The 14,911-nt window shown below is 36.6% G+C and overlaps 1 long non-coding RNA gene across 1 annotated transcript in view; it reads left to right on the top strand.

Annotated features, from left to right (window-relative positions):
* Nucleotides 1-14,911, top strand: part of LOC146822229 (uncharacterized) — a 159,869-nt gene that overhangs the window by 40,129 nt on the left and 104,829 nt on the right. The gene's annotated exons all lie outside the window — the stretch shown is intronic.

Here is a 14,911-nt window from a genome sequence, read left to right on the forward strand (position 1 = left end):
AACCATAGGTTTCAGGCACGTTATAGTTAGGAATTAGCATTTAAAAAACCTCAAAATTCACTAAAAAACCATAGGTTTCAGGGGTGTTATAGCTGGACTTTTCACTTGTACAAAACCATTGAAATTCCCCCGTTATAGTTAGTTCAGCTAACTATAACTCGCGCGCCCGCAATGCACTGCTGATGACGTCACATATTACATCACTCATGACATGGTCAGTGACATCACTCATGACATCACTGATGACATCTCAAATGACATCACTGATGACATCACTGATGACATCATCCTTGTGATAGAGTGGCAGACCTCCTCTCACCCTAATATAACCTTTGATACACACATTCAAAAATAGAGACTAAAATTTTCAAAACAATGGACATACCAATACCAGTTACAACAACCTCTTCAATAATTCTAAGAACAACATACAAATCCAATCAATTAACCAACAGTCCTATACAGTCACTCATACATGTACTCACTCATCATATGTACTCATACACCTATACATCCTGTTACACAATGCCACTCATCCATAGAGTTACTCACACACATAGTCACTCATGCTAATAAAGAATCAAACATACATTTACTTGCATATACAGTTATACACACACCACCATACTTACTTCTACGGAAACTTACACATACTTACAGGCACATGCATCAAGCAAAATACCGGTCGCAAACGGGCAGATTCTCAGAATCTGACCCTTTGCTCCCGGTATTTTTGCATTTGGGATGCATCATCCCAAATGCAAAAATCGCTATTTAAGGAATCTCAAAATTGGGATTCCTTAAATAGCGATTGCATTTAAGGAATCCCTAATTGAGATTCCTTAAATGCAATGCATTACAGTTTAAAAAATAGCGATTTTGCTATTAGCGTGAGCAAATTACCATGAGGCTGGACCTCATGGTAATTTGCGAAAACTTAGAAAAATGCACTTATTTGCATTTTTCTACGTTTCATGTTGCCCACACACATGCCCTTAGAGCATGTGTGTATGCAACATTTGTGCAGAGTGAACATACATGGGTGCAATAGGGTGTCATTTTGACACCCTTGCACCATCGAAATTGCGGGAGCAATTTGCGAGTGCCTACTGGTACTCGCAAATTTCTCCCGCAATCTCTAATTCATTCCTATGGGCCTGGAGGCCCATAGGAATGAATGGGAAGACATTCCTTAATTGCGACTCGCAATTTGCTAGTCGCAATTAAGGAATTTGTGGGAATCGCTATTTCTTTAGCGATTCCTACATGCATAGGGTTTTGCTATTCTTTAATTGCGATTCCTTAATAATCGCTATTAAGGAATCGCAAAACCCTATGATGATGCATGTGCCTGTCAGTCTTTTAAACAATCACTTATAGAAACACATACTTATTCATACAGGAACTCTTTCAATCTCTCACTCTCACATATACTCACATATATACACCAATAGTCACATATACTAGTTTAAAAATATGTAGTTACTCATAAAGACACTATTGAGACAGTCATTCACTCACTAACACACCCATACACACACTCATCCACCCATACAGTCCTGCACACATGCTGTGTTCAACACATACAAACAGTGAGTCACTCATTCATGCACCTATGCACTACGTAATACCCCCCACCGAACCATGCAGACACTCAGACTGATACTCAAAAAACCAACTAATAACCTATATAGACACCCATGTAGCTACTCACCAACCCATGCAGCCACTTATACACAAAGTGAGAGACTGATACAGATATTTACATATTTAAACATTACTCACTAAGCCATGTATTCACTATGATACACTTAATCAGTCAGTTACACAATCAATTTTTCAAAAACAAATCATCCATTTAGACACTTATATACCCATTTATTCTTCCATCGACCTTGAGATATACATATATAAAACATATTTAATTTTCAGAAAAACACACATTCACTGGATGATGTCATCAGTGATGTCATCAGTGATGTCATTTGAGATGTCATCAGTGATGTCATGAGTGATGTCACTGACCATGTCATGAGTGATGTAATATGTGACGTCATCAGCAGTGCATTGCGGGCGCGCGAGTTATAGTTAGCTGAACTAACTATAACGGGGGAATTTCAATGGTTTTGTACAAGTGAAAAGTCCAGCTAACTATAACACCCCTGAAACCTATGGTTTTTTAGTGAATATATATATATATATATATATATATATATATATATATATATATATATATATATATATATATATATATTACCTACTGGCGGTCGCCAGTAGGTAGTTATAGTTAGGACCCCTTTTCCATAGGAAATCCGCAACATTCTATTTTGAATAACTTTGGCGCCGGTTGATGAATCCTCGCGAATTTCTCAAAATAGGTGGGGCGCTACGCTCCGCTCCTACCCTGAAAGTCTCGGGGGGATCCGTCAAGCGGGGGCTGAGATAAAAGGGGGGTCCCAAAACGCATTTTTCCCATGCATTTTTCCATAGGACCTTTAGAACGAGCTACAGCCCGAACGGCTGAACAGAATTACTCGAAATTTGGCAGAGAGGTAGTCCCTAGGTCAAGGAAGTGCCTTTTGTAGGTTTGGTGTAAATCTGTTCAGTAGATTCTGAGAAAATAGCCTTTAAATCAATATATATATCTGAGCCCGCTTACGGTACGCTTACCGTACGCTTACCGTAAGCGTACGGTGGCGTGCGCGAGCGCGATTCTGATTGGCTCTTAGATCTTAGTAAACATTCGAATCGGCCGAAACCAGGAAGCGGCGGCCGCCATTTTGTGTATTTCACTCTGAAAAAAAAGAGTGAAAACAAGAAAAGGGGGCAATGAGGAGAGTTACAGACCCCCTAACATTTGTAAGGGGGTCAAAGAAGGACAGAAAAGTACAAAAAAAACATTTATTGATTTTTAAAAAAATCACGGGGTACGCGTACGGTAAGCTTACGGTAAGCGTACGGTAAAAAAAATAAAAAAAAATAAATGAAAAGCAGATTTAAGAGTTTAGATATTAGGGAGCTCTAAAAAGAGCTGTTGTGTTTATGAAGTCATTTTTTTAGTGGTACCTACAAGTAAGTACCGATGCAGAGTCTAAGGTTCAAAAGGAAGACTCTGTTCCCTTCATCATTGAAGTGCACACCATCTCCTCTATAAATGTCTTGCATGTCATAACGCAAGTTGTTGTGGTAAATGGCACCCATACCATAGTCACGGAGGAAAGCAGAAACAGATTTGTTGACGTGCTTTCTTGCTTTGTCAATCTGTGGACAGAAATGATTGGACCAGTTCCATTTTTGCCTTTGGCATATGTTGGAAAACACAAAGGCAGTTTTAGGGAAAAGTGAAAACAGTTGTGCAAAGGTGTCCTTCATAAGCATTTCCAGACCTACCCCAGTCAAAGTGCCTAGGTCATTGCCACCACAGTGCACTATTATGAGGTCAGGGTGTTGGATTTGCATGAAGGATTTCACCAATGGCATCAATTGGTGCCACTTTAACCCTCTCTGACCAATCCATTTAATGTCTACATTTGGCAAAGCAAGGTCTCTCACCATATCTGTTTTCTCTGCAAACTTTTCACTCCAGAAGACATAGCTGTGCCCTACAATCCACACTGTGAACATCTTCAAAGGAGATCTGGATGCACTCAGGAGGTGTCTTTCAGTAGAATGGCAATATGAAAAGAAAGACAGTTTGGAAATGGAGGCATACATATTTTTTTCAAAACAAAAAGAACTGATTGGCTGTTTCATACCATTCTAGAATAAAAACTAGGCTGTATGTGTAAATTAATAGAAGCATGTTTTGTATTGGTACAAAAAAATGTGTAACCAAAGAACAGTACTATGGATTTGCTGTTAGGTTTGAAAAGTCAAGCACTCTTGCTCTGTGGAATTGAAACATTGTTTGGCGAACTTCTGACCTAACTCAACACAGCAGTGTTCCATGAGCTGTTGCTATGGTAGCAGGCAGAAGTCAAGTTGGGGGAAGGGTACTAGGCAGAAGTCAAGTTGAGGGAAGGGTACTTTTGGAAAAGGGTTGGTTTTCAACCAATAGAAATGTGTGATTACATTTGAAAAAAAGGGGGAAGCACTGAGATTTGAAACTTACATGTATATGTGTGGAAAAATAGAGGGAAAGTTTGCCATTATCTGGTTCTGCTGAGAGGAGAGAGGTGAACACAACAGAGATCCTGGCTCTGATAATCTGCTGTTTGAGTGTCACATTTCTTTCACAACTAACTAATTTTAAAGGTGAGTTTACAGTTTGAGAGGGGATGTATGTGGTAACTTAAGAAATGAATAATAGAAATGGAAATTGTTTTTGTTGTAGTTGCGTTTATCATTTTCTGTTTTGGGAGAAATTTAAATGTGAGGAACATGTAAAATAATATGGAGTATGTTTTCACAATAAATTAAGGTGTACTGGAAAAAAAAAGAATAGTTTAAGGGTTTGAGGTTGGACTCAGTAATGCAAATACATTCAGCATCACTAAGGCTGGTTGCCCTTGCTGGAGTGTAGGCAGTCACCGAGAATACACATGGTGGTGGTCTGAAAAAACAGTTTGGACATGTGCATTTAAAAAAATCAAAAAAAGTGGTTTCATAATGTGTCAGTCTGTAAAAGTGATTTTTACTTGCCCCGAAAAAAAAAGAGCAGTAAGTGTGCTTTCAAATTGGCAAAGAAATTTCGTTTTGGGACTAATGTGAAAACATGACTCTGTGTGCAGAGAGGAATTATAGGCAGAGATTTATTGCGTATTGCTCTGGTGATTTCACAGTTGCATTAGATGGAAAGGGGGAGCGAATTTTTGGGGGAAGAAGCAGACTCTTAGCACACACCCATGTGCTTGCCATGTATAATCATGCACAGTATTTACAAGCGAGTGGGGTTTTCAGGTTTCAGTCTGTAATGCAAATACATTCAGCATCACTAAGGCTGGTTGCCCTTGCTGGAGTGTAGGCAGTCACCGAGAATACACATGGTGGTGGTCTGAAAAAACAGTTTGGACATGTGCATTTAAATAAATCAAAAAAAGTGGTTTCATAATGTGTCAGTCTGTAAAAGTGATTTTCACTTGCCCCGAAAAAAAAAGAGCAGTAAGTGTGCTTTCAAATTGGCAAAGAAATTTCGTTTTGGGACTAATGTGAAAACATGACTCTGTGTGCAGAGAGGATTTATAGGCAGAGATTTATTGCGTATTGCTCTGGTGATTTCACAGTTGCATTAGATGGAAAGGGGGAGCCATTTTTTGGTGCAGAAGCAGACTCTTAGCACACACCCATGTGCTTGCCATGTATAATCATGCACAGTATTTACAAGCGAGTGGGGTTTTCAGGTTTCAGTCTGTAATGCAAATACATTCAGCATCACTAAGGCTGGTTGCCCTTGCTGGAGTGTAGGCAGTCACCGAGAATACACATGGTGGTGGTCTGAAAAAACAGTTTGGACATGTGCATTTAAATAAATCAAAAAAAGTGGTTTCATAATGTGTCAGTCTGTAAAAGTGATTTTCACTTGCCCCGAAAAAAAAAAGAGCAGTAAGTGTGCTTTCAAATTGGCAAAGAAATTTCGTTTTGGGACTAATGTGAAAACATGACTCTGTGTGCAGAGAGGAATTATAGGCAGAGATTTATTGCGTATTGCTCTGGTGATTTCACAGTTGCATTAGATGGAAAGGGGGAGCGAATTTTTGGGGGAAGAAGCAGACTCTTAGCACACACCCATGTGCTTGCCATGTATAACCATGCACAGTATTTACAAGCGAGTGGGGTTTTCAGGTTTCAGTCTGTAATGCAAATACATTCAGCATCACTAAGGCTGGTTGCCCTTGCTGGAGTGTAGGCAGTCACCGAGAATACACATGGTGGTGGTCTGAAAAAACAGTTTGGACATGTGCATTTAAATAAATCAAAAAAAGTGGTTTCATAATGTGTCAGTCTGTAAAAGTGATTTTCACTTGCCCCGAAAAAAAAAAGAGCAGTAAGTGTGCTTTCAAATTGGCAAAGAAATTTCGTTTTGGGACTAATGTGAAAACATGACTCTGTGTGCAGAGAGGAATTATAGGCAGAGATTTATTGCGTATTGCTCTGGTGATTTCACAGTTGCATTAGATGGAAAGGGGGAGCGAATTTTTGGGGGAAGAAGCAGACTCTTAGCACACACCCATGTGCTTGCCATGTATAATCATGCACAGTATTTACAAGCGAGTGGGGTTTTCAGGTTTCAGTCTGTAATGCAAATACATTCAGCATCACTAAGGCTGGTTGCCCTTGCTGGAGTGTAGGCAGTCACCGAGAATACACATGGTGGTGGTCTGAAAAAACAGTTTGGACATGTGCATTTAAATAAATCAAAAAAAGTGGTTTCATAATGTGTCAGTCTGTAAAAGTGATTTTCACTTGCCCCGAAAAAAAAAAGAGCAGTAAGTGTGCTTTCAAATTGGCAAAGAAATTTCGTTTTGGGACTAATGTGAAAACGTGACTCTGTGTGCAGAGAGGAATTATAGGCAGAGATTTATTGCGTATTGCTCTGGTGATTTCACAGTTGCATTAGATGGAAAGGGGGAGCGAATTTTTGGGGGAAGAAGCAGACTCTTAGCACACACCCATGTGCTTGCCATGTATAATCATGCACAGTATTTACAAGCGAGTGGGGTTTTCAGGTTACAGTCTGTAATGCAAATACATTCAGCATCACTAAGGCTGGTTGCCCTTGCTGGAGTGTAGGCAGTCACCGAGAATACACATGGTGGTGGTCTGAAAAAACAGTTTGGACATGTGCATTTAAATAAATCAAAAAAAGTGGTTTCATAATGTGTCAGTCTGTAAAAGTGATTTTCACTTGCCCCGAAAAAAAAAAGAGCAGTAAGTGTGCTTTCAAATTGGCAAAGAAATTTCGTTTTGGGACTAATGTGAAAACATGACTCTGTGTGCAGAGAGGAATTATAGGCAGAGATTTATTGCGTATTGCTCTGGTGATTTCACAGTTGCATTAGATGGAAAGGGGGAGCGAATTTTTGGGGGAAGAAGCAGACTCTTAGCACACACCCATGTGCTTGCCATGTATAATCATGCACAGTATTTACAAGCGAGTGGGGTTTTCAGGTTTCAGTCTGTAATGCAAATACATTCAGCATCACTAAGGCTGGTTGCCCTTGCTGTAGTGTAGCAGTCTGGACATGGGCTTTTTAAAAAATCTGAAAAGTGGTTTCATAATGTGACAGTTTGTAAAAGTGATTTTCACTTGCCCAAAAAAAAGAGCAGTTCGTGTGCATTCAAATTGGCATAGAAATTTCGTTTTGTGACTATTGTGAAAAGAAATGTAGTAATATATTTAAATACAATAAAGGAATTTTTTTTTAGTTTTTTTCAGGTATTGCTGAAGAGCAGTGAACAAAATTTAAGATGCCTACAAAATCCAGAGTTCAAAAAACGCTAAAAAAAAACTATATTTGAAGACAACTGGAGGACCAAAGTTAGTAGAAGATGCTCATGTTGGGAAAAAGAAAAAATCTTCTGGTAAGCAGAAAAAACTATTTCTTAAAAATATATTCAAAACAAGGAAAAATGTACAAAATGTCTGTACTGGAAAGAATGTTACGAAACGAACAGAACAGGAAAAAATTGAGAATTTAGTTAATGCAAATATACCTTCTGCAACTGAAAAGATTTACATAAACAGAAAAACAGCGTTTAAAGAGATACGTAGAAAAATGTTTCAGAGAAGAGTTATGTCCAATTTGATAAAGGATGTGAAGAAATATAAGCAAAAGGCAAAATATTACAAGAGAAAAAAAGAAATTGAAGCCATTGCAGCAAAGGCATTAGAATTAAAAAGGAAACTATTCATATTAATTTTGAATAGGATGCGTACATTAGACAAAATGGTTAATGTACTGAAATCACATAGCAAAAGGAAAAGAGTAGTGAACAGAACAAACTTTTGTAAAGTGTTTTTAGGAAAGTGGATGCATAGTTCAAGTAGTGAACCTTTTTTTAATGAAGAGAGCTATTTTCAAAGTAATAGTTTGCTGCATGCAGTTGACACCAGAGGTCGTTCATACGAAGTAACAAATGGTTGCATAATGGAGAAGGAGATAATGGTTCCAAGAGATGAGGTACAAGTGATGGCAGATGAGGCAATGGGGAGACGTCCTAAAGCCCCAGTGTACACTTGGAATTGTAGTAGTATTTGCACTGTGCGTCAGGAATCTATTGACAAATTTCGAGAGTTTCTAAGAGAATATAAGAAAAAAAGTGTAAAACAGAAGATTAAGGTGCTTCAAAGTCTGGATCCATGCAGAGTGAGAGAGAATACAGGTTTGCAGGGTCATTCTCTGGCTTGTCTATCTAGAAAAGTGTGCAATAGTGTTTTCCATCATTTTAGGATGCTGGCTGTTCATCATACTGAAATGAGAAAGTTTGTGAGACGGTTGTATTTTTCCAAAAGTCCAGCAATAAAGTTAAATGAATTGAATAGGGCTCTGTTCCGAGGAACAGTATCAGATGTAGAGAAGGTTGTTGATGAAATTCAGTTTTGTTACTTTGGTCCTGAACAAAACAGTGCAGAGAAGGACACAGTAAATGAGGAAGAAGTGGAAGAGAATGTAGAACCCTCTGTAAGTAACACATTTAATGATCACATAACAAAATTTGCAATAGTCTCTAATGAAAGACCAAATTTTACTTGTATTTGTTGCCGCAGAACTCATTATAGAAAACAAACTAGGAATGTTGATCTCTACAGAAAGAGTGAAAATGAAGATAATTATAAGTGGAAGGATTTTGCCACATATATATTTCTAGAAAATTGTTTTGAATTGGGTGAAGATCAGCGTATTTGTAAATACTGTTACAACAAGTTAGAGGAAAATAGAATGCCGACCAGAGCTGTACATAATAATTTAGAATTGGATGCTATTCCTGCTGAACTTTCTGAATTAAATACATATGAGTCTATACTCATTCAATGTGTTCATCCGTTCCAGACCATAGTACGTATGGAGCCCAAAACTGGTAAATTACCTCCTTCAGATTTACTGAGAGGTTTAAAAGGTAGAGTGGTGTATTTGCCCTTGGATTTGAAAAAAAATATGGAAACTATTGATGCGGATACTTTGGAAACTGAACCATTAATTATTCTGGTTAATGGTGTACCTACAAAGAATAAGAAGATTTGGCAGGAGCTGGTAGATGTGCGGAAAGTACAAAGAGCAAATTTGTATTTGAAAAAAAATAACAAATGGTATGAATCAATTTATATAGAAGAAGAAGAAGAAGAAGAATATTTACAAGAAGACACAGAAATACCAACTGGACAAATTGAAAAAGTGGACAAGTCAAAGGAAGAAGAAATTTATGAACATTTTAGCATACATCCTCTTCATTCGAAAGAAGTTATGGGAGACAATATTGATCTCTTTCAGATGAAGAAAGCAAAAGGAACTCCCGTGAGTGTATGGGAGGAGAGCTTGGAAGCTCGATGTTTTCCCCAGCTGTTTCCTAAAGGAAAAGGAGGACGATACGATGAACGTCCAGAACAGATTCCAGCTTCTGAGTATCGGACTACAAGACTATATGCTGAAGATCCCAGATTTCGACAAAGTATTCCTTATTTGTTCCATCTTTTATTTGAAAGCGACTTGTCTGCACTGTCTTATGCAGTAAATCACATTTTAAAAAGTGGAGTACATTTACAAAATGTGTCTGCTAAGGATTTTATGGAGAAAGTGCAGCACCGAGATGATCATTTGGAAACACAACTGATCAATCTGATGGCTTGTCAGCGTGGGACAAATGAATATTGGTACCGACGCCATGGTGAACTAAAATGCATGTTACGGAATTTAGGAACACCAACATGGTTCCTTACCCTAAGCTGTGCCGAGTACGCTTGGGATGATTTACTGGATTTTCTACGAGAGGCCAATTCAAACATTAAAAACATCGAATACAAGACAGCAGGAGAACTGTGCTCATTGGATCCGGTTAATGTTTGCAGATATTTCAATCATAGATTTGAGGCTATGATGTCCTTCATCTGCAATAAAAAAAATCCACCCCTTGGAGAAGTAGTGGATTTCTTTTGGAGAAAAGAGTACCAGGCAAGAGGTGCTCCTCATATTCATATGCTGTTGTGGATCAAGGATGCCCCAAAGTTTGGAACAGATGCTGATGAAGCAGTGTTATCTTACATTGAAGAATATGCAACATGTGCTATACCAAAAAGCACAGAAGAGAACAAGTTAAAGGAGCAAGTTTTACGTTTCCAAAGTCATCGGTGTGGAAAATACTGTCGACGGAAATACAAGAGCAAAGAAAAATACTACACTAAATGTCGATTTGGATTTCCTAGACCTGTTCTTTCAAATGGAAGAGTCAACAGTTTTATGTCAGCTGTGAGACATACTATCACAAGAAAATCACCTAAGAATACCTACAACCTAAAAAGAAAAGAAGAATCAAAAAATATAAATGACTACAACCCAGTCATTTTATCCATGTGGAACGCTAACATGGATATACAGTATGTAGCTGACAATTCCATTGCTGTTGCTCGATATGTAACGTCTTACATTACGAAATCAGAAAAAACAGAATTGAAGGAAATGTGGGAAGAGATTTCTCACGAGAAGACTGTCAGTAAGAAGCTGTACAGTTTCAGTTTGAAGATGTTATCGCATCGAGAAATTGGATCCTACGAATGTTCAGATAGGTTATCTTCTGCAAGTCTCTACTCGAAGTCAAGAAGAATAATTTGGGAAAGTTTAGGCCTTGCAGCAATGAGAAATCGGGTACTGAAATCTGTAGGAGAAATTGAATATTTGGCCGAGAATGACCCAGAAAGTACAGATATTTTGAAAACAAACATGTTGGACACATATTATCCCAAGAGAAGTCAACATCTGGAGAACATGTGTCTCTATGAAGTGCTGCAGAACTACATTTATTCACGGAAAGCCACAGAAGACATCAATAATGGAAAATATAAAGTCGTTGGTGAAGAAGGATGTTTGGTGAAGCAAACAAAAGGAAGTTTGATAAATCACCGGAAGCTGAGTTGCGACACTACTGACAAGAAGGAATTTTACTACTTGGCTCTTTTACAGTTGTTTAAACCATGGCGTACAGAGGATGAACTACTGGGAGAATTCCAGAGCTATGAAGATTCTTTTAATGCTTGCAAAGACAGCATACAATGCAGTACATTCTCAACTTATCTGCAAATGTTAAATGAAGAAATTGATCAGGAAACTACAATTGCAGCAGAAATCGCTAGAGATAGTTCTCAGGACAGCCAAAGTTCAGGAACACTCAGTCAAGATCCCCTAGGACAACCAATCATTGAAAATGAAGCATCAATAGCCATGAATGAAGTGGAAACGGCTATGAATCAAGCTCAAGAAGAATTTATAGACTTAGAAAATTTGGAAAGACAACTGAATCAAGAGCAGCAACAAATTTATGAAGAGATCAAAAACAAAATTGATCACGGATTTCTACATGAAAAAAAAGAGTGCTCATGCACATCATTTCATCCAATCAGGATGTATGTAAGCGGACAAGCTGGAACTGGAAAAAGTTTCCTAATAAAAGTCATCAGAAGCTACCTAAAGCAAAAAACGGATTCTACTTTGTCTTGTGTGGTTACTGCTCCAACTGGGTTAGCAGCATATAACATAAAAGGAATCACTTTACATCGTTTGCTAATGTTACCAGTGGAGCATGAGAACAAAATACAATTCAACAAGCTAACTGGAGAAGCATCCTTGGAAGTTTCAAGAGTATTGAAGAAGATGCAAGTTCTCATTATTGATGAGGTGAGCATGGTATCAAACTTAATGCTTGCCTTTGTGCATTTAAGAATGCAGCAAATTTTGAAGACAGACTATGACATGTTATTTGGTGGAAAACACGTCATAGTTTTTGGAGATCTTTTGCAACTTACTCCAGTTAAAGGACAACCAGTGTTTAATACTGTCACACATGAAGACACGAAGAAGTCATTGGGAAGCATCGGAAATACAAATATTTGGTCCTTCTTTGAGTACAAGGAACTTACTACTAATATGAGGCAAGCAAACGATGAAGAATATGGAAGTATTCTGAAAGATATCAGGATTGGACTACTCACAGAAGTTGGCAAAAAAACATTACAGAGTCGGCTGCTACATAATTTATTTCCAAAGGAAGAAATAGTTGCAGAGAAGATATACAAGAACATTGCAGAAAACAAAAGTGTCATCTGCTTAATGCCAACTCTACGTGAATGCTCAATATTCAATGAGGAGCTTTTGAAATTGGAAAAGGAAGAGATCAGGAAATTGGAAGCAGTGGACAAAATTGAGGATGGAAGAATTAGTGTCACAGTAACAGGCAAACTGAAAAATAAATTGGACTCACTAGAGAAGAACATCTCCAAAACAGCTGGATTAGAAAAAAATCTATATGTTTGCATGAACTGTAGAGTATTTTTAAGGAGAAATTTGGATGTTGAAAAAGGTTTAGTTAATGGAGCGATGGGAAGAGTTGTGGGTTTTATTAATTACCAGAAAAAAGAAGGAGTTGAATGTTTAAAAATAAAATTTGATCAGATAGAAGAAGTTAAAGATATTTGTCGTTGTACAGTACGTTTTATGCTTGTGAAAGACTTATATGTACGTAGGAAGCAGTTTCCGTTTTCTCTAGCATATGCTGTAACTATTCACAAGTCTCAAGGATTGACTGTAGATTGTGCATTTGTGAACATTGGTTCAACTGTGTTCAAAGAAGGTATGGCATATGTAGCTTTGTCACGAGTGAAAACATTATCAGGTTTATTCATGATAGACTTTGATGACTCAAAAGTTAGTGCTGATACAAACTGTGTAAAGGAGTATAATAGATTAAGAAGAAGCTATGCTCCTCATTTAGGTCAGTATCCTGTGTTGGAGAAACGTGTAGTTTCTCGTGAAAGAAAAAATGAGAATATCTGTAATGAAGATGTAGAGAAGAGGAAAAAAAGAGGAGTGATGTAATTGCAAGCAAAAAGAAAAAGGAAAATGAAGAACAGGTTGTAGGATGTCATTTTGAAAATAGCTCTGGTGTCAACTGCTACGCAAATGTAGTGCTGAATGTTGCATTTTATCTGAAAAGTTTGCAAGAGCAGATAATAGTAAATCAGGGAAAAAGATTCTGTTCAGAGCTGAGTCTCCTTTTTCAAAAGCTGAGTAAAGATAAAACTCAAATAGAAAGTGCTACTGAAATTAGAAAACTTTTAGATGTATGTTCAGGACGAACACAGTTTTCTCAAAATGAACAGCAAGATGCACATGAATTTTTGATGTATTTTCTTCAGGTAGTGGAAGAAGAAGGAGTTCCCATTGACATTTTTTTTGGTCTCTCTTATAAATGGGAACATAGTTGTGATAATTGTTATAATATATGTGGCTCTATTGTTGATAATGAAAGATTTATTTATTTGACATTGCCAGAGAGTAAAACAGTCACTTTTGCAAAATTAGTTAAAGATGCTAATCATAGCATGAAATTTAGTGAGTGTAATTCTGACATGTTTTCAACATTAATTTTAAAGGAATACGGACAGTATGTAATTTTAATGATGCAACGATGTAGAGCTGATGGTTCAAAATTGGATACTTTAATAAAGAAGTTTACAGGACAGCAATTATCAATTTCAGGAAAAACTTTTGTAACTGTTGCAATAATTTTCCATGATGGACCTACTGTTACTTCTGGACATTACACAGTTTATCTTAAATGTGAAAAAGGCTGGACACTGTGTAATGATTCCCAATTGATTTTCAAACAACGTTTGCCTTTTGATTTAGCAAATTCCTATCTAATCTTCCTGAAACCTAAATTTTAGACAGATTTGGCAAGATCTCGACAAAATAATTTTACCATTTTACTGGATTACCATTGCAATTTTGTAGAAAAAAGATTTTTTAAATTATCATTTGGCCTAATGGAAAGATAACCAATTGTAATGTGGACTTTTTAAATTTTTAATGAAACTTTGAAAAACCAATAATTTAGAGATTATCGGTAACTTCTGCACATTTTAAATTTTGGAATGTTATTGGACTGCCATTGGAAATTTTTTCAAAAATGATTTAAAAAATTATTATTTGGCCATGCGGAAAAGTAACCAATTCTATTGTGGACTTAATAAATTATTAAAAAAATTTTCGGGAACCAAAATGTTACAGAGAATCGGTGAGATCTGGACAAATTAAACTTTAGAATTTTATTGGATTACCGTTGGAAATTTATTCCCAAAAAAAATTTAAAATTACTATTTGGTCTAAAGGAAATGAAATCAGATGTATTTTGGAGTTATTTGAGATATAATATTGTGATTATACTTCTGAAACAAACATATCAGACGGTATTTTAAAGAAATAAGTATTGGTATTAGATGATATTTTTTTAGAATATTATGCATTTCTATAATGTTAAGTTTAAGTAAAAAAAGAATCAGGGCTTTTTTAATACAATCTTTGTGATTGTTATTTTTTTTTGCCCGCTGTAAAATGATGAATGCAATTGCTTTCACAATTTATAGTGAAATGCAATATATTCTGAAAACAGCAAAAATGAGGCAAAAATATTTTTGGGAAAAAAATGTAAATATGTGTACTGTATTATAAAATGTTTTAAAAATATTAATACTTTTTTCTTTTTTTCCAGATAGATATAGAAAAATTTCGAAAACTAGAACCATTTTTAAATCTATTTTTTTTAAAAACAAATGAATAAATTTTTTTTTGAGTGAGTATGGTAAGTCAATAATAATAATTGTAGTCTCTCAAGGACCTTGTAATGTGATAATTGATTTTTAGTGTTTTTTTTAAAAAAAAAAAAAAAGTACGCGCACCGTACGCGTACGGTAAAAAAAAAAAAAAAA

The sequence above is a fragment of the Triturus cristatus genome, chromosome 6, assembly GCF_964204655.1.
Source record: "Triturus cristatus chromosome 6, aTriCri1.1, whole genome shotgun sequence".
In the NCBI taxonomy this organism is placed as follows: domain Eukaryota; kingdom Metazoa; phylum Chordata; class Amphibia; order Caudata; family Salamandridae; genus Triturus; species Triturus cristatus.